Source organism: Mytilus edulis, chromosome 11 (genome assembly GCF_963676685.1).
Source record: "Mytilus edulis chromosome 11, xbMytEdul2.2, whole genome shotgun sequence".
In the NCBI taxonomy this organism is placed as follows: domain Eukaryota; kingdom Metazoa; phylum Mollusca; class Bivalvia; order Mytilida; family Mytilidae; genus Mytilus; species Mytilus edulis.
The window spans coordinates 41233727-41255091 of record NC_092354.1 but is presented as its reverse complement, the minus strand read 5'-3'; the positions used below and the strand labels follow the sequence as shown (position 1 = coordinate 41255091).

Below are 21365 nucleotides of genomic sequence, written 5' to 3'. Positions count from 1 at the left end.
GTACTATAGACATATTCAGACGAGGACAAATTTACTTGCGCGATAAGTGCGCTAAATGCTTCCAAATCAAGGATGATGTTGAAATTAAAGAAATTTGCTATTAAGTTGGAAAAAGAGCAGGTTTATGAACCTGTTGACACTCTATTCATTATAGGGAAATCTATACAGATGTTTTGGTTATGGGGAGCTCCGGGAAAAGACACTAAAATAGAATTTTTAACTCCAGGGAGAGACCCTTTTAACATATTCAGAAATCAACGCCACTTTGCTTATTTGAATATTATACTAATGAAATCGGATACGGGTCACGGAAATTATATTGAAAGGTGTCAGACCACCAATTACTCCCTCCAATTTAGAACGTATGTAAAACTAGTCCTACTCTGACACAAAATAGTGCTTTTGATGTCATTGTTTACCTAAACTAACCCACAAATTTGCAGAAATGAAACTTTTGGTGAAAGGGAAATATATTTAGACCATTTTGAGCCAAAATTCACTTGTCTATGAGTTTGCATTAAAAATTCAGGATTAATGCACTACATAGTACACTAATTTAAGATTTCCAGAAAACCGGGAGTTATTTTGGTAGTACCTGTCTTTTCAAGATCAGAAATTTGTTACAAGACTTTAAACATTGGTTGAAAATTGGCATGTAGAAAGGTGACACATGTACAATTCAGGATATACCTGGTTTCCTTGAAGTTAAACTTAAGGTAAAATATTTAGAAAGCTGTGAAAATTGCAAAATTTGGTTGAACAGATAGGGATTTTTAATTGGTGGTCTGACACCTTTAAGGCATCTTCGCTAGCCAAGGGTTACGATCCACTCCCGCTCTCTCCACCCTTGGCGGATCGAGCCAGATTTTGTTAACCATAAGAATATCATTTTGATTGGTCGCAGTCGTAACTGGCTGCATCCAATCAAAAGGCGTCTTACGGCGAACACGTGCGAATGATAAAATGTAAACAAACATGGCGATCTGCAGATTGTGTCACGACTCTCTACCCCCAAAAAATAGAAGAACAATATTCAGTGACACCTTTAAAGTAATTAATCAACTAATTGAAGTTCTGGGGTATATTCCTCGTGTAAACGATGAGATGTCATCTTATATTTGTGGTTTCTGTTTTACGAAATTGAACAAGTTGTCCAAAATAGATTTTGACATTTGCCACCGAGTGGAAACCCTCAGAAACGAAAAACTAGATTTAATGAAAGTACTAAGAGCGAAGTATCTTGATACAGGTATGGCTCAACCAAAAACACCGGGTTCATCTCTGCCATCCTCGTGTTTGTCACCTGATAAGCAATCTACAAGTCAGCAGGTTAAACGTCCGTGGTTTAATTCCCCAACACCAAGAAAAGTTAAAAAAACCTCTCCTATTCACTCCAACCAGAACTCGCACCATTTTACCTAAACTGGAATTATCAGCTACAGGAGAGATGGAAGAGGAGAAGGAAAAAAAAAGAAAAAGAGTCAGTGTCAGCTTATTTTCTCCTGGCAAAGCAAAGGTAAGTGTTTTGCTACTGTCTTCTGGTCATACTGACAGTAGTTACAAACAGAATATGATGTAAATAGATAAAAATGCCTTTGTTTCAGGGTTGGCAAAAACCCGGGTTTTATGAGTATTGCCCAGCCCAGTGGGAAATACTGGGAAAACCCGGTTTTTACTGGGTTTTACTGGGTAATACTGGGCAATACTGGGTAATATAGAATACTGGCCTTAATTTTAAAGAGGATTCATTTATCAAACACAAATGCAATACATTTAAGATATATATAAACCTATTTTTATTTATAACTACATGTACGTTTACTTGTTTGAGAGTCCTATAAGACATACATGTACAAATGTACAAGTGTATACTATACATTTGAGAAAGAATTATTCTAACAACTCTGAGATTTTTGTTTTCAACTATATAAAGCTAATATAAAGAATTGACCAATTACATGTAATAAAAATTACTTTGAAATAATTTATATGTACAAATGTACATAACTAATTAATAAGTAATTATTCAGATTAGAACATAGATATGTTTATATATAACAATAATCAGCCTTTTCATTTCTATAAGAGTTAATGACAAGACCCTGTAGGGTGTTTATTTAGCAATCATGATTGCATATATAGCAATTTAATTTACAATCCACATAAACACTGCAATAAAATGTTTAGATTATTGAAACAATGCTTGGAAATAAACAAGGAATCCTAAAATGTGAAAATCTTGTATTTTGCCTACGTAAAATTTAAGTAGAGAAGAAAATGAAATTGAATTTTTTATCTTCTAGAAATGACTCTCAATGGTTATCAGTATAAAATGTATATATTTAGCTATAATACTATGAAACTACAACAAGTCTTTACTATTTATTGTTGAAATAAGCTTAAAAAATCATATTGCCCAGTATTGCCCAGTATTACCCATTTCTGGGAGTATTGCCCAGCCCGGGAAAACCCGGGTTTTCCCGCCCAGTAAAACCCGGGCGGGTAATACTTTGCCAACCCTGCTTTGTTTGTCTTTGTCCTTATAAAATAAAATACCTATATGGGGAGGATGTTTTATTTTATATGAAAGTTTGTCTTCGCAATGCAGTTATACTGATTTAAGCCTCAATTAAAATATATTTTCCATACAAAGACATATACATGTACATGCACATGTATATCTAGTATTAGGCATCAAATGCATAAAAGGAGATGGGTGATTATATACCTCCTTAAGACAGCAACCCAATACAAATGAGTTAAACTGGATTAAGCTTTAATTAATGTTCATTTTGTATGTACATACATGTGCATGACATATATATGTATCATCAAAATACATTTATTTTATTAAGCGTCCAATGAATAAAAGGAGATGTGGGTTAAACATATACCTTTTTAAGACAGACACCCCCCCCCCCCCCCCCCCCCAATAAAAAAAAGTAACTTCAACTGAATTAAGCTCTAATTAATTTAAGTGTATCATCAAAATACATTATCTTATTACATGTATTAAGTGTCAAATGAATAAAAGGAGATTTGGGATAAGAAGACTTAGTGTCAAGTGAAGAAAAGGGGAGGTTTACATGCACATCTTTAAGACAGCAACCTAATAACAAGAACTGAGGACATGCATGTACATATTGATGTATCATTTGCATAGAGGGCAATATAACTAAGAATAAAATAGAAAGGTGGCTATTCCATACATTAATTCTTATAATTATGCACATTATAGACATGGATGTAGTGGCAGTGCATTGTACTTTTATGCATTAGGTATACATGTACATGTAGCTAAAATATGATATAACATTTGTAGGTATTATACAGAACTTCAGGAAGTGAAAAAATAAAGAGCAGAATTATACCACCTGGAAATTACCAAAGAATTGTAAAAAACATATCTCATGACAGTTCAAAGGACAGAATTGGTAGAATTATTTACAAATCATCGTTGAAGGAATCTGTCAATAAATCAATTTTCACTGAAATACATAAGGAATGTAACATTTTATGTGCTAGAAAAGATGCGTCAGCACTACGTAATTGCAGCAGTGACCATATTGCCACATTTTCCATGGAAAATTTAAACAGTGAAATCCAGAAAAAAGCCCCGCTACTTCATGGTATCTTACAAAATGCTGTTAAAGGTTCAATGTTGGGAACTGTAATTACAGCAGCTGTGGTTCTTAAATTCAGAAACCCTCAAATGTCAGCAATACACCATATATTGGCCCAGATTCTAGACAGAGGTGGCACAACTGATGAGGTATACATGTACATTTTAATTTTTAATATTCCATTCTGAAATAAGTTACAAATGATTTCTGTCAGTTTGCTTTTTTTGGTCGGTCAACATGGTCAATATACATTTGTATTTATTTGTAATTAAAACAATAAGTTTTTTACTCCAATACCCCTGCCAAATTTATTAGGACTGCATCTGAAATAAGAATTTAAAAACATGCACATTAAAAGAATTCTGTGAACATGCACAAAAGAGCTGTCACACAGGAGCTTTTATGTTATTCAAAATTGCATTTATCTTTCTTTTTCCATAAAATTATGTACAACCCAACACATGTAAAGATATTAAGTCTGTTTTATAAATATGCATGGTTAATTTCAAGTCGCTTGTTTTTGCTTTTCCTTTAACCTGTTTCTTTTAAACCTTATCTTTAACATAATGTTTTACAGACAATAGATACTTTAGCAAAAATGGGACTGTGTGTATCGTCTTCAGCAGCATCAAAACAGAAGCAGAAGCTGTTACAGAGACAAAAGGACAAAATTGGAGAACTGATGTTGAAAGAGAAAGACTCATTAGAAAAAACAGGTACGGTTCAAGATCACAAATCAAGTGACATAATAGGGGACAATATTGATTTAAACCGAAGTCCCTCGCAAATGAGTATTGATAGGAGAAGAAAGAGCTGGCACTGGTTTTTGTTAGTAGGTTTACAAAAGAGAGTTTTAAATCCAACTTTAGATGATACAGCTCCAATTTCCGACATTACTTCTGTTGACAACAGTACATTTATTCCAAATCTGAATGACTGCAGTAAATTGGACCAAAATTTCATGTTTCATATCATGAATGTGCTTGTAAAATATGTTGGCTGCTTGAAAAAATATAAAGGCTGCTTGCCCAAATTCATTCCGCACCCTCATTTAAATGAACTTTCTGGTAAATCAAACTTTGCAATTCTCGACATGTTAGATAAGAGTGAGAACAAATCTGAAGATATGATAACTATTCTAGAGCATATCCATGCTAATTTCATACCAAGAACTGATGATGAAAATCCCTCCGTTATAAAGAAGAAAGTCTTTGGAGGAGATGTTTTAACAAATGAAAGAGCATACTCAGCACAACTTGCTATGTTAAATGGTACCACAGATTATGAAAGACTCACTGGCGTTATTCACCGCCCTGAAGGCTTGCATAGAATGATGAACCTGCTTTTGGTATTGAAAAGAGATGTTCAATGTTAAAGTTATTTAAAGGCATGTTGTTCTTAGTAGCAAAATATTGTAGAATTCATCCTGGCTTCAAACAGACTACTGTCACACAGTAATCAAGTGAAAGGTTCTTTTCGTCAATTAATCATCCCCCTTTCTTGTGGAACAGTATTTTGTTCTGAAGTCATAAAATTTATTCTAAAAAATTGTTTCAGTTTCTGCATGCAGTGTGATTTGTTAAGATGGCCATAATAAAATATAATTGAACAATAAAGTAACAAATAGAATAATCAAAATCAATTATATTTTAATTTGGCCTTTTCTAGTTATTGAATGTACCAAGAAACATAACAACATGGCACAAGCAAATAGTTGTACTTGGATTTATCATGTTTCATCTTCGCTAGCCAAGGGTTACGAAACCCTTGGCTAAGGGTTACGAAACCCTTGGCTAGCGAAGATGATCATGTTTATGTTTTTTATAAAAAAAAAAAAAACCACAAAAACAACTTCTGTTTAACATTTTCTTGAAACTGTTGATAAGTTTGTTGGTACAGATAGATTTTTATTTTCATTACTTTATTTATTTAATTGGTTATTAATTTCTGTTTTTTTTATTGTTAACTAGGCTAGATAGTATTTAATGTTTTTTTTCAGTTTCACCCTATCAACCAAAGACTGTGATATATAACAAGAAAGGTCTCATGTTGGAATTAAATTACTTGACAATTCAAGTTTACATACTTATGTAGCACAAGTTCCTATCTTCTTAATGGTTTAGCAATATTGAAATTTGTAGTTTTGTTTCAATAATTAGTGGTACACATTAAGGGGGGGGGCTAGGGGCGGGGCCCCTTTCATTTGAAAAATTGGATTGATTATATAGGGAATCACTGGAGCATGACTGGAGTGCCCTCCCCCCCTTTATGAAAAGTTTTAGACTGCCACTGGTACATATACCTGTAGGGGACAGTAAAGTACACCCTCCCTCCCCCTCTTTTTTTTCTGAATTTTTGTTTTGAAAATCTTTTAAAAAAATGTTTCGATACAGAATATGCTCTGATACATGTACTAAAAATTGTATATCTATCATTTTCACAATTAATGTTTGATTTATGAGAAGTTTGAAATTGAACCATTTTATTAAATTGCAATTTATTTTGTCTTCTTTCAGTTCATTTACCAGATTTTCTACAAGAGTACTTCTGCGGGAGATAAAGGAACCCTATTTCATCTTAGAAATTTTATAAGTAGGATTGATGTTCGTGGTTCAGAAGAGGTTGTTCAGAAATACAGGTACCTATATAAACATGATATACATGCGAGGCAAAGTTGTTCCTATCATAATTTCAGATTGGAATATAGAATTTGGAACATTTGTATGAAATTCCTCCTGCCTAGTTTTATCGTGAATTCAATACATGCAAGTTATAAGAGGAATGAAATTTGGATAATTGATACATAAAGGGATGTGGATGCCTTCATATGTAGTTAATTATATGGTTTATGTTCCATTAACTTTGCCTTATTTTTCATGATTTAAAAAAAAAACCACAGTACTTATAAAAAAGAAGATGTGGTATGATTGCAAATGAGACTATCCACAAAAGAGTCTTGTTGGGATATAAAAGTACGAGCCTTTTACAGCTGACTTTTCAGTGTGGGCTTTGCTCTGTGTTGAAGGCTGTAATACTTGTTAATATCTTATTCATTTGGTCTCTTGAGAGTTGTCTCATAGGTATTCATACCGCATTGTCTTTTTTATATTTATATATAAACAGACTTGTTATTTCCTTTTCAGATCTCATTATTCATTTGTGGAGGACAGCTTGGATTCCTACATTGTGGCTGCATGTATGCATTTACTGGATTTGTCTGAAATCAATGCAGAGCCTGTAAGGAAACAGCCATTGTTTGACATTTTACCAGAAGATGAAAAGTACAGATATATTTCCAAAGTATCAGAAGATATCTTGGAGAAATACATAAAGATAACAAACGGTAATTAAACAATCACCCTGAAAGTGGTTGTAAAGTAGATAGCCTGAAAAAATTATGAAACCAAAAAAAGACAATTCATTATAATTTATAAATAGAATTTAATATATAAAAATCAGTGGCAGTTTCATAAATAATCAGAAGAGAGGGGTCCATTCTTACTTTAGTGACCCCTTTACTATATTTAAAGCAAAATGTTTTTCCACAAAAAAGGGGTGCTGTTAATTGGCCTCAGAATATAATAAATCAAACTCTTCTTGTATCTTACATTTACAATGGGTCAATTTCTTTAGTTAACATTAAATGCCAAAAAATATTTTACATGCAAACATGTATATAGTTCAATAACTCTTTGTTGCACATGAATCACAATGACCTACATTTCACAGTTCAATTACTTGGTAATATGTTCATTAGGTCATGATATAAATGCTGACAGACAATATCTGACTCGTTATTTACATGTACTTGTACAATGTATGTATATTATTAAATGTTCTAATTATGTCATACAATATTTCAGATTTGCCAGCTCTCTCAGCAAGAACGTCTGCCTTAGATACACAAATCAGGCAAATCGAAGCAATGCATCACCATCAGTTACAGAAATTTGTTTGTGAAGTTTGTAACAAACAATATAAAACAAAAGGGGGCATAAAGAAACACTTAAAAATTCAACATCAATGGGACTTTGACAATGAACAAGAAACTCCTTCTAAGAATGACCATATAGCACTGTACCGGGCTTCTTTCATGAAGTGTTCACTGTTGTTAAGGGACACAAATGATGCCTACAAGATGGGAGATGGAGATAGAATTCTTTTAAATGCTAAATTCCAGATGTTATTGTCTCGCATTGGAAATCATACAAAATACCAACTGTGGCTATTTAGATTCATGGCCTATTGTTATTCTTTATTAACTCCTCGAATGGCGTATGAATATATTTGGAATTGTACTGCCAATATGCATGGCAATATTGGACATAATTTACCTAATGACAACTTGGTAGAAATGCTCGTCCAGGCAGTAAAGAAAAAAATATATGCTCAAGGCGCTAATGCTACTTACAAGAGTGCAAGAAATGCCGCTTTGACATTGCAAATTCAAGAGGAGATTTTTACAAATATGCAAAAAGAAGTTAATAAGAATATGACAGGAAGAAGAAGACCAGAACCATCCAAACTAAATGACATTACTGCTATGGTATCTGAACTTCAATCTGCACGTGTTTTTGACTTTATTCCTGGTAGAGAGTATACCAAATTTCCGTTATTCTCAGACATCTTCTCTAGATTGAAAGTGCCGGAGCTTCATAAATGGATTACAGACAACAAAGAACGTCTTTCATATGAGACAATTTAGATGAGGACTTTTATGCCTTTTGAACATTTAATGGAATAAAATATGACAGACATTCCTTTTTCCGTAATCCACTTATAATTTACAGCTAATTTTCTAATGCATGTAAGGCAAAACTTTGGTTGGCTTGCTTGCTTTGTTTGTATAATTGTTTATACAAGCTTTATAAATAAGATAGACATATAACATATATAGGCATAGTTTAACCTGTATATATAATATTTGAATTTAATTGGGTGTTATCCTAATGGTTGTACAATATAACAAACAAAGCAACCAAGCTAACTAAAGTCTTGCTCTACATGCTTTAGAGAATTAGCTGTAATATTACATCCTATTTAGTACAATATGTTGACTATGCAATTGAAAGAAACTTCACATATTAAAGTAGATTAAAATGTACCTTTTTTACAGTCAATGACTATTCATGCTTTTAATCCAATGCTACACAATTGCTGTTGCTTAACCAATGAAAAAAACATAGGCCCCAATACCACATACTATATCTGTTAAAAAAAAACTGCCTGAAATAGTTGGTCAAGATTATGGCCCATCCTGTAAACTGATACATTCATACATGTAGGTCAACAAATGTGTCCACATGTAGGATTAATTTTCTGTCCATCTGGAGCAAATAGGTTCATCAATGGGTTAAATCATTGATTTTTGTTGTTATTTTCATTTCTGGAACTGAAATATTTGTCACTGGACTGAAGCACAATTATGTGAAGTTTTGTAGTTTCTTTGCCAGCTATTTTTATTGTTTCTTTGTCAATGGATTTTTTTATGTATTTATTCAAACAACATTTATTCACTTTGGATCATTTATAGCTAGACATTGCATAGACAACTGCTAGTTGGTATGTTTGGTATATTTTGTTTGTGTGAGGCTGTCTCATTGACTTATAAAAAGAAGGAGATGTGGTGATTTTTCCTAATGAGAAAACTAATCAGTAGAGTTCAAATTAAAGACCAAACAGCCTATTCATTTCTACCAGTGATTTTTCCTTAAAATTTTGTGTGAAGGTATTTCATGATTTGAGGAACAAAATATGATGAAAAAAATTGGGGGTCACCGACTTAGATTTGTCACTTTAGCAACCTCAGTTTCGTGTTTTCCCGAATATTATTAACGTAATATTTGCTTGTTACCTTAACTCTAAATAAAATCCTTTATATCAAACCTACAAGCATAATTCTTGTTTCACGTTAAAACGTAGATGTGTATCTATCAAATACAGGTTCAAAAGTTTAAAACTCATATTGTTTTGATCTTTAAAAATATGATTTATTTCATTCCCGCCAAAAATAAAACATAAAAATAAAAAACGTTTCCAGTATTAAAAAAAATCTACCAGTGATTTATTCATAAAAATTTCAAGGAGGAAAGTGCCATGTGTACTCTTCAAAATAAAGCAAAAAAAAGTGTATGTCACCGACCTTTCAAAAAAGTTATGAGCAATTTTCATGTTTTTTTCTCGTTCGTTTTGAAGAAAAGAGTTGTCTTTCTTCAGAACATTGCAACTGACGTCATAGTACAAACTTTCCTTGCTGGCGCACTGTTTGAAAAAAATCACAAATTGGAGTTTGAAACCCACATTTAAATTTCGAAGACTAACAACTATATTCACCTACTTTATTATCCGGTAATACAAGAGATTAAATGCATGTATCAGTATCAGATCTTATGATGTTGTTGCCGAACAACATTAACCTTCAGAAACACCATCCGTCGGAATGGAAAATTGTTGAAATAACCTTTCACGCCGCTTTTGTAAGGAAAGTCTGTTTTGTCCTCTGCCCCTCATTAGCAAAATTATTGAAAATAAAAAAAAGAAATGAAAGATGGCACTAACTAACTTACAGAGTATTTGACTATATCAGACTAGATGTGTGTGGTTTTTTTTTTTTCGCGTCAATTTCAGAAGTTTGCCGTAACGAACTCATTAAAGACTGTTGACAGACGAACATACAAAAGCATGGGCGGCCATCTTTATACCATTATTTTTCCCGACTAAGACGAACGTATAGAAATTATTCCATCTAGTTTGTGAATTCGACATTTCTGAATATTAGTAAGATTTAAGGAAATTAAAATTATAGGTATAATATATGAATTAAAGTTTTTTATTCTAAAACGTTATACATCTATCATAAAATGTAATCCCTGTTATTACTACCTTACGTGTTTTGAATAAACGAGACAGTAAATTAAAATACAAAAAGTTTTTAATTCAAAAATTAATTTCGAAATAATTTTCCGTTGAAAACTACAAAGTAAGATTTCTACAACAGGATAAAATGTTATAAATCTAATTTGCTCATTTTGGAAATTAAAACCAAGACAAGGTTGTAGCCGGCATTGAAAATCGAAATTTGTTTTCAATCTTTCCGGTCATAGTTGTAGCTAAATGAAGAATGAAGGGAGAGATTGTGTGTTGGATATTATTCTTGGAGCAATTCTTTTTGTCATAAGATAAATTTACAACAATTTAGTTTTAAACACCGAATTTTTTTATTTTAATTCACATTCGCTAAGTATTAATTTTATTAATATGTTTTGCCTTACAGCTAATTTTCTCATGCATGTAGGGTAAAACTTTGGTTGGCTTCCTAGCTTTGTATAAATTTTTATTCAAGCTTTGTAATTAAGATTATTGACATCTTCATATATTGGCATGTAAACCTGTATATATGATACTTAAATTCAATTGGACGTTATCAAAATATAATAATATACAAAATATACAAACAAAGCAAGCAAGCTAACCAAAGTGTTGATCTACATACATTAGGAAATTAGCTGTAAGCTACAGTGAAATCAGGAGAAATGTTTATCATTTCCCTTTAAGACAATTTGAAGTGAAACAAATGACAAACGACAATGACCCTTTGTCATAATTTTATTTTTACTATAAGATTTTGTCAAATAAGCAATTTAAATAAATTTTAACTTCATTGCAAGATCCGACATATTTTACGAGAATCATACAGACATCAGTTACATACATACGTTGCCAGTATGTCAAAACTTCTAGGAATAATTGTTTATCGGCCTGACCTCCTGAATACTTAACTTTTGAAATATTTGAAAAATTGACATTAAAATTAGAAGGATCATATCATAAGGAACATGTGTACTAAATTTAAGTTGATAGGACTTCAACTTCATTAAAAACCAGCTTGATCAAAACCTTTAACCAAAAACTTTAATCTGAAGCGGGACAGACGGACGCACATACCAGTAAACACAATGCCCATAAATTGGGCATGCAAATAACTTTCACCTATCTTATTAACCTGTACACAATCGGCTCAAAGAGAAAATCTACGCAAGTGAAAGAATAAAAAAAAAATGAAATGCAGATCGGCACAAATATAAGACAAAATCTGCGCATGTGAAAGAATAAAAATATATATATATATAGATCGGCGCAAATGCACAAAGTCGATATCAAAATTAAAAAAACTACAATCACAGAGTGAATGTATTGTATCCTGGCAGAAAACCTAAGTCTATTTATAAGAAAAAAAAAAAAAAAAAAAAATATAATGATCGGATTCCGACAATCTCTATATTTCACTGTTTTTTGAAAGGCAAGTGATCACATTGAGAGATCTGAACACGCACCTACATTTGAACTACTAGTTGTTGTTTTGTTTTTCCCCGTCTTTTTCTTTATTTTTGCAAATATGTCAGTGGCAAATATTACACGAAATTCAGCACAAAAACATTTTTCTTTATGAGTTGAATACTCTTTTACAAGACGGACCCTGGTGTGATGGTTACAGTTTAGCACTCTGAAAAATATGTTACTCTTCATAAATACATGTATTTGTGTGTTAAATATTTCTCTTGTCGGTGACTTGTAAAGCCAAATATACAGTGTGGAACTTTTGTTGTTGTGATCATCAATAGGACCAAAATAACTAGGCATAGTGTTTGATATTCCCATATTGCTATGACGTCTAGCGGTCGTATGTTTTAGCCTGCTGGTCGTACAGTTTGCTGCATGTAGCTACAGTTTGAAGAAATACAACAACATATATTTTTTTGGTGCTTAAATTATAAAGCATTAAAGAAAGATTGAGTATGGTTTATTTTATAATACGGTGCTAAATTTTCATTGATTTCGACAGCTAGCAACCGATTTAAAATTTTGTATGCTTCTTACAGTGATTTTTAACTGGCGTTATTCTTAAATTACGTTTGATATTTCAACAAATATATGATGACTCTACAAATCACTCGTGTTCATGTATTTGTGCTCCACCTCCCCAAAAGATAAAGAAAAAAAATAGAGGGAAAGAGAGACGTAAGATACCAAAGGAATGTTTTAGGAAAGATGGATGACACTTGGATAATTTCTGTCGTCACATGTGAAATAAATAATATTTCAAACACTTCACACATTAACGGCCAGTGGCAAGTTAAATACATATTCAGAACTAGAACATATTGACTTATGAATTTTGACCCTGCTTTGTATAACCCGACCGGCTGAGCCGGATAAATACAAATGTGAAATTAAGTTTTGATGAATTGTTTAAACATTAAACATGTAGTATAGAAGACTATATAGTTATGACGTTTCATGTGATATCAGAAAACTCACAGTCGACAGAAACTCCTTGCTCTTGTGTATGTCCCTATGCTGGACAGAAAACTACAATTTCTGGAAGCTGAACGTTTACATGCTGTTTCTCTTGGTAATAATATATTGCTATTTTTTTCCGGAAAATATACGCTGAATCCCACATACCGCATCGCGGCGATACGCTGCCGACAGCTGGGTTACACTAATGACAGGACGATTGCCCGGATTGTGACAGGATATTTACCGGAACATTCTTGTTATTTGATAGATTATTTTAATATTTGAATACCTTAGAGATACAAGACTATTTGCTTTAGTGAAACGTCCCTTCGAGCGGGCCTCATTTTAGAAATTAGCAACCACTGCGACGGAATCGAAAACAGCGACGTCATAATACGGCCACGACACTATAGCGGCGCCGAGAGCGATGCGTATAAACAATAGTGTGATTTCCCTTTAATTCCTCTTTTCTTGAATGACTTATTTTTAAGCGTACGAATCCGTGAAAAACGCGAAATAGGACGTTATAATTTGACGTTTTTTTATTTGTAGAAACAACGTCATAGAGCTTTTATGTCACTTCCAAGTTGCGTTAGTTGATGCGCATAAACAATAGGCTGTTTGGTCTTTAAATTACTTCTGTATATATACAATTGGTGAGTTTTGACAATGTCAAAATTAATATACCAAATAGTTTACTATTAAAGTCTCAAGACCTGTAACATGAAAACTAATACAAAATTTGACAGGCATAAAATAATGACAACCACTTAACAACAGGCTCCTGACTTGAAACATGCACATTGTTGAAGGCCCTACGGCATCTTCCCTAGTCAAGGTTTACGATGTACGGTGACCTATAGTTGATAAGTTCTGTGTCATTTGGTTGCTTTAGTAGTGTTGTCTCATCAGCAATCATACCACCTCTTCTTTTTTATATATAAAGGTGCAAGTGAGCAATCAACCCCACACAGGGTGCAACTCATTGGCACAACAAAAAAACTATATTATCATAGTTGACACAAGGTACTTACAGCAAAGCCAATTACAAATAATAAATAAAATTATGTTCTTCCGATTAAAGGACCAATCATAACACATACATGTATTTCCTTAAATATTCTTGGTATAGAGCACAATTTAAATTCATTTTTTATATAAATAAGGCTTTCCGTTGTCTCGTGCAATTGTTTAACAGTGTCATTTCGGGTCCTTTTATAGCTGACTATGCATGCTATGCAGTATGGACTTTACTCATTGTTGGAGGCTGTATGGTGACCTATAGCTGTTAATTTCTGTGTCATTTTGGTCTCTTGTGGAGAGTTGTCTCATTGGCAATTATACCACATCTTTTTTTTTTAAATACATACAATGTACAACTTCTTTTAAGGTGCTTTTATTATTTTATTCAAATATCAATTGGAGTCATCCTCTGTGTCTTCCAGTAAATTATACATATCCATGTCACCAAGAACATTACATATTATATTACAGATTTCAACCGCTGTTTGAAATGACCATATTGGAAACTTGCCCATTACGTCATCACAAGTAAAAATTGTATTACAATTTGCCACTATGTTTGTCACAACTTCATCGGTTAGTCCATGCACTACATTTGAACCTACAATAAATCCAGAGCAAGCTGATGTTAATGTATATTTATATGACATAAGTTTTTGATTATCAGTTGTCTTTCACTGTCAGAAACATATCTCTGCATTTCTTCCTCTGATGAATCTGATTCCGTGTCATTGATTGTTGTTAAGGCAGCATGTGTGCGTGGACATTGCTCATCGTCTCATGAACATTGTTTTGCACATGTGTCACAGCAATTGTGAGAAGGAACAACTTTTTTGAGAGAAATCAAGTACGCACCACAAAGTAACTCATGTTTGCACTTACTGTCATCTTTTACCATTCTAACCAAGTCATTTTCAACCTTCTTCAGGTGACTCTTATGATTCTTTTAAAGAATAATTTCATTAGAAAATTCTCCATCCCTGCCTGCTCTTCCCATCTGCTGAACAAAAGTATCAATAAGTCGAGGCAAATTGAAATGTATAATGTTATGTACCCCAAAGAAATTAACGCCTATTCCGGCAGCATTTGTACAAATAAGTAAACGAATATCACCGTCAACTGTCATATCATTTCGGATTTAAGTACTTCAATAATGAGGCAAAACCCATACCTCAAAGTAAGCTGAGGGTCATGGTACGTTGATCGACCTTCAATAATGAGACAAAACCCACACCTCAAAGTAAGCTGAGGGTTACAGTACATTGATCGACCTTCAATAATGAGACAAAACCCATACCTGAAAGTAAACTGATGGTCACAGTACATTGATCGACCTTCAATAATGAGACATGACCCATACCTCAAAGTAAACTGAGGGTCACAGTACATTAATCGACCTTCAATAATGAGGCAAAAACCATACCTCAAAGTAAACTGATGGTCACAGTACATTGATCGACCTTCAATAATGAGACAAAACCCATACCTCAAAGTAAAATGATATGGTCACAGTACATTGATCGACCTTCAATAATGAGACAAAACCCATACCTCAAAGTAACTGAGGGTCACAGTTCATTGATCGACCTTCAATAATGAGGCAAAACTCATGCCTCAAAGTAAGCTGAGGGTCACAGTACATTGATCGACCTTCAATAATGAGACAAAACCCATACCTCAAAGTGAACTGAGGGTCACAAAACATTGATCGACCTTTAATAATGAAACAAAACCCATACCTCAAAGTAAACTGAGGGTCACAGTACATTGATCGACCTTCAATAATGAGACAAAAGCCATACCTCAAAGTAAGCTGAGGGTCATAGTTCATTGATTGACCTTCAATAATGAGGCAAAACTCATACCTCAAAGTAAACTGAGGGGTCACAGAACATTGATCGACCTTCAATAATGAGACAAAAGCCATACCTCAAAGTAAGCTGAGGGTCATAGTTCATTGATTGACCTTCAATAATGAGGCAAAACCAAAACCTCAAAGTAAACTGAGGGTCATGGTACATTGATCGACCTTCAATAATGAGGCAAAACCCATTGCTCAAAGTAAACTGAGGGGTCACAGTACATTGATCGACCTTCAATAATGAGGCAAAACCCATACCTCAAAGTAAACTGAGGGTCATGGTACATTGATCGACCTTCAATAATGAGGCAAAACCCATTGCTCAAAGTAAACTGAGGGGTCACAGTACATTGATCGACCTTCAATAATGAGGCAAAACCCATACCTCAAAGTAAACTGAGGGTCATGGTACATTGATCGACCTTCAATAATGAGGCAAAACCCATACCTCATAGTAAGCTGAGGGTTACAGTACATTGATCGACCTTCAATAATGAGGCAAAACACATACCTCAAAGTAAGCTGAGGGTCATGGTACATTGATCGACCATCAATGATGTGACAAAACCCATACCTCAAAGTAAGCTGAACCTGATGTTCATTGGTTGTCGTTTGTTGATATGGTTCATAAGTGTTTCTCGCTTCTCGTTTTGTTTAAAAGATTAGATTGTTGGTCGTTTGAATGGTTTTACACTAGCCATTTTTGTGACCCTTTATAACTCGCTGTTTAATGTGAGCCAATACTTCGTGTTTAATACCATACTTTATAATGGTTTACATTTACAAAGTGTGACTTGGATGGAGAGGTAGGATGAAATTTGAAAAAAATAGGCAGGACAGGAGTTTTGAGTAAAAAAAGGCAGGATGAGACACTTGCAAAAAAAAAAGTCAGGACGACAATTTAGGTAAAAAAAAGTCAGGATAAACTAAAAAAAAAAGGCAGGACCGAACAGAGTGAAAAATAAAAAGGCAGGACAGAGATTACAGCTAAAAAAATGAAGGACAAAAATTTTCATCCTAGCCCCCCCCCCCCCCCCCCCCCATAAAAATCAAATGGTAGCTCCCTTATGGGACTTATACTGACAGGTTTTTGGACCGTTATTATAAGATAATAGGACTTATACTCTTTGATTTATGGACAGTGTTTATAAGGTGATGGGATTTATAATGTCAGATTTATGGATTGTAATCATTAGGTTATGGGACTTATACTGTCTGATTGAATGACCGTGATTATAAAGTTATGGGACTACTACTGTCTGATTTAAAGACCGTGATTATAAGGTTATAGGACTTATACTGTCTGATTTAGGGACCGTGATTATAAGGTTATAGGACTTATATTGTCAGATTTAGGGACCGTGATTATAAGGTTAGACTGATTATAAGGTTATAGGACTTATACTGTCTGATTTAGGGACCGTGATTATAAGGTTATAGGACTTATATTATCAGATTTAGGGACCGTGATTATAAAGCTATATAACTTAAACTGTCAGATTTTGGAACCGTGATTATGAGGTTAGGGACTAATACTGTCAGATATATAGAATGGAGACAGAGGTTTCTAGCACATGTCTCATCTTTTAGAATTTATGTTTTCAAGTAACCCATAAACTCAATTTTATCTACACAAAAATAAACACAAAATCCCAGTTTTGAATGCAAATTAGTTCACGGAATCCAGACTAAACTAGTTTGCATACAAAATTGACTTGTGTCGCCCAATTTTCAAATAAGGCAACAAAGTATAGTCTGATACAAAAATAAATTTTGTCATTACAAAAGTAACTTTTGTCCACTGAAAGATAACTTTGCATGACAAAATTTAAATTAGTAGTAAAGATAAAGTTTGCTATAAATTTTGTTAAATTGAACTAAATTTAAATTTTTGTTGAACAAAACTCTCTTTTGTCCGTAAACAATTGATTTTCGAGTACAAAACCACAAGTGTCCTGTCCTGTTTGGCACCCGTATGACCGGTCATCGTAAATTCCCCTTTTCTATTTTTAGATATTATATATAGATAGGTTTGCCAGTTTTCGCGGGGATCGTTTTTCTCGTGCTTGTGACTCATTGTCTAGACTTGGATATTGTAACCATTTCTTTAGATTGGGGAAAACTTTCGTATCTGATACTGGTAAGTTGTACTTTTAAAAAAATCATTTTTTTCGTATTTCAGCGTTGTTGATAATACTTTTTTGTTTTTGTTATATAGTCCCAACATTCTAAATTCTAAATAATGTTTCCGTTAAGGTTCCACTAATATATCAATTATAAAACACCTTATGCATGAAGGGAAAAAATGCCCATCAAAATCCAAAAGAGATTTTATCTTTCTGAAACACAAATTCATTGAACTTTTTTATATTTAGTGGATGCCAGGCATTAAAACTTTTCCAACTTCACAGGTAAGTCTGTACTCAGAGTAGTTTTTGGCATGTAAATACAGCCATATTTGTCCGTTTATTATGATGAACCTTAAAAAAAGGAATTGTACACTAGTCTAGATTTTTTTATTTCGGGTGTCTTAAGAGATACATTATTATAGTGATATTGAAGAAGGATATAATTCATCCGAGGGATATTTAAGAGAAACGGTCGTCAATCTTGTCCGAATTTAGTCTTGGGGACGACCATCTGGGTTTTTTTTTTGGGGGGGGGGGGGGGGGGCAGGAGGATTTGTTTTTGATCGGTTATTTATTTTTGTAATTAATTATCATTCTCTGCAGATATGAATCTTCTGAATTCCAAACTGCATATAAATGTATTGAATGCATACAAGATATTAAAATTTGGGTGTAATTAGTCTCTTATAAAAGTACTGCAAATCATTTATGCCGAGCGGAGTGAGGCTAAACAAATTTTGAAAGGTTTTGGACCCGCGGAAGGCCCCAAGAAGCTATAGAACTTACTGTTTCAACTGTTTATTCAAAAGACACTCAGACGCAGATTTCCTGCGTAACAGGAGCGACAAATACACATACATTTAAAAATAATATAAATAAAAATATATCTTTATTTGTCATATAAGTAACATTATACTTGTGACATAAACAAAAGTAACAACACCAATAAAATAATTGAGTTGAACACACACATATCTATATATATATATACAAGTAAAACTAACTAAGAGTCCCCTGTCCTCAGCTCTAAAGACTGTTTTATAAAGGAACCTGTTTTTTTTTCACTTGGTTTATTTTAGAAGGATTTAGTAGGACTACTAGTTTTTGAGTATCAGATAGATTTGGAAACATAGGATTGTCTGTTGCCATGTCATTAAAAAGTTTTATACGTAAAACACTATTAATTTGACAGTAGAGGTTGCATTTCTGTAAATATTGACAATGCAATTTCCCATAGGAACTCCTTTTACGGCTAAAACTGTACCACTTTTACTATGAAGTTTTGAAAAAAATCTTATCCTAGAATTGAAAGTTCATATGCACCACAATTTTTTTCAAAGGTCAAAATATAGGGCTGTGCGGCATATTTTCAACGTTTAGATGCCCTGAACTTCTCAGAGTTTAAACTTACACTAATTTTCTTAACTACCCCTACCTCGAATGAAAGGTTACCACAGATTTCAATGTAAACAATATGCACGTGTTTATTTACTGGTAACATTCCCAAGTTCTGTCTCTGCGATATGGAACACAGAGAGTATAACTGGGAACCAGTATGTAAACAAAATCAATTTTCTATGAATATTCAATTACTCCCCAAAAGAGGCGTGTTTTGAGAAACAGCTGTATTTACAAAGTGCAACCTATACAGACATTTATTCAAATAGAAAACTCTCTAAAATCAGTTTTTCTCACATTAATACTCATTTATCAGAATTAAAGTCTTAAAGAAATCACTGTGTATACTCTAAGTTTTTCTTTACTATACATTTTATACCCCTTCCCCTGTTTCAATTTTTTAAAGAATTTGAAAACAAGACTTTAATTATTGCCAGCTTACCCTATTTGCATATTTTCTGATAAAAAATGCCTAAAACCTGTTAAAAACTGTTTTTATAACATATTGAAAGCATATCAGAATATCATAATTGTAATGTGAAGCAGTCAATCATTACAACATTCAAGATTATATAAAGTATCCAATCCAGCCTCTATCTCCAGTCCACATCTTACTGTATGCCTATTTGTCAATTAAAGAACACATTTTCTGCCTCAAATGGTCAATTTAGAATTCTTGTCACAACAGTATCATCTGTAACCATATATCTGACATAATTTAGCTACTATATATACTAGAAGTGTTCAAACAAAGCCATATTTGCAATAGTTGTATGTATGCAGATACCAGTCTGAATAATAAATTCACTTAAAATGTTGTAGAGATGACTGCTAACATCTGATTTTTGCATAACTTCCAAGCATAGTTATTGTTTTCTATATCAAGAACTTTAAAATCATAAATTCATAGCATTTACAAGTTAAATTATTTGTTTTATGACCTGGGGGGTAGACAATTTGCTATGTTTTTTGCCCCTGGGGCCTCAAATTTCCTAAATCATTCTGCTGTTTCTAGCAATTTGGAATATTTAGTACAAAGTCATATTCAGGATAGAACACACTATTGTAAGTTTTCTTGAGATATTTTTGTTTTTCTAGCTTGTATTTATTATGCCGTGGTGACAAAAAAGCAGACTTAGGTGTTGCGGCTTACTTTTGGGTTATCGAAAGGACACAAATACCCCATAAATAATATTCAGGAAGGATCTATGAGTTTCAATGACTGCGAAGAGTAAATATAAGCACTTCTTAACAATTTAACTTACAAAAATGCAAATATTATGATTTAATTTTGTATCCAGGACTTTAAGTAAACTATGCATACTGTAAACTGTGAATTTTTGCTGAGTCATCATATTTAAGGCCCAGGATTCTATCAATCTTCATTAAATATTTATAAAACTTCTTATTTCAGTTAATTTCTTTAAAATCTGTGAAATAAAGCAAATTTGGTTAAATTCTGAATGTTCCCCTTTTTCACCCTATATAGGTTGCATTTCTGTAAATATTGACAATGCAATTTCCCATAGGAACTCCTTTTACGGCTAAAACTGTACCACTTTTACTATGAAGTTTTGAAAAAAATCTTATCCTAGAATTGAAAGTTCATATGCACCACAATTTTTTTCAAAGGTCAAAATATAGGGCTGTGCGGCATATTTTCAACGTTTAGATGCCCTGAACTTCTCAGAGTTTAAACTTACACTAATTTTCTTAACTACCCCTACCTCGAATGAAAGGTTACCACAGATTTCAATGTAAACAATATGCACGTGTTTATTTACTGGTAACATTCCCAAGTTCTGTCTCTGCGATATGGAACACAGAGAGTATAACTGGGAACCAGTATGTAAACAAAATCAATTTTCTATGAATATTCAATTACTCCCCAAAAGAGGCGTGTTTTGAGAAACAGCTGTATTTACAAAGTGCAACCTATACAGACATTTATTCAAATAGAAAACTCTCTAAAATCAGTTTTTCTCACATTAATACTCATTTATCAGAATTAAAGTCTTAAAGAAATCACTG

General features: G+C 33.1%; 1 pseudogene; it reads left to right on the top strand.

Moving 5' to 3' along the window:
- Positions 1 to 876: 876 nt before the first annotated feature.
- On the top strand, positions 877 to 8727 carry LOC139495589 (uncharacterized; annotated as a pseudogene).
- The last annotated feature ends 12638 nt before the right edge of the window (positions 8728 to 21365 follow it).